Source organism: Cynoglossus semilaevis, chromosome 15 (genome assembly GCF_000523025.1).
Source record: "Cynoglossus semilaevis isolate Cse_v1.0 chromosome 15, Cse_v1.0, whole genome shotgun sequence".
Taxonomy (NCBI): domain Eukaryota; kingdom Metazoa; phylum Chordata; class Actinopteri; order Pleuronectiformes; family Cynoglossidae; genus Cynoglossus; species Cynoglossus semilaevis.
In genome coordinates, this window is record NC_024321.1 from 16,767,882 (window position 1) to 16,768,348 (window position 467).

A 467-nucleotide genomic window follows, 5' to 3' on the forward strand; every position below is an offset into this window, starting at 1 on the left:
GATTCAGAATGATTTGCCTCTAATTAGGCCCCACTCGTGTGCAAATCATGTAAACAGGGTGAAAGTCTCACAGCAGCTTCTCTGCCCTGGTGTCAGAAACACTGTACAGCGCGTAATGAGACAGAATCATCTGCCTGATACCGTGTAGTCACTTCCCAGCATTTGTCGACGTGTGTTTTTGTGTATATGTGTAAAGCTGAGTGTCAGGTCTATTTAACGCATCGCCTGATTGGACAATAATATATGTACAGTCCGTGAGAACAGTGTCTTTTTATTTATATCGTCCTGTGAATGACTCAATGTGAATGGACACGGAAGGATCTCTGTCTTTATCTGTGTGTGTGTGTGTGAGTGTGTGTGTATATCTGTGTACATTCAAATGCTACGGCCGCATTTACACAGTACCAGACCGATTTTTTTAAATCTGCATTTGTTCATCACGTTTTTAGTCTCGATTCATTCCAGCG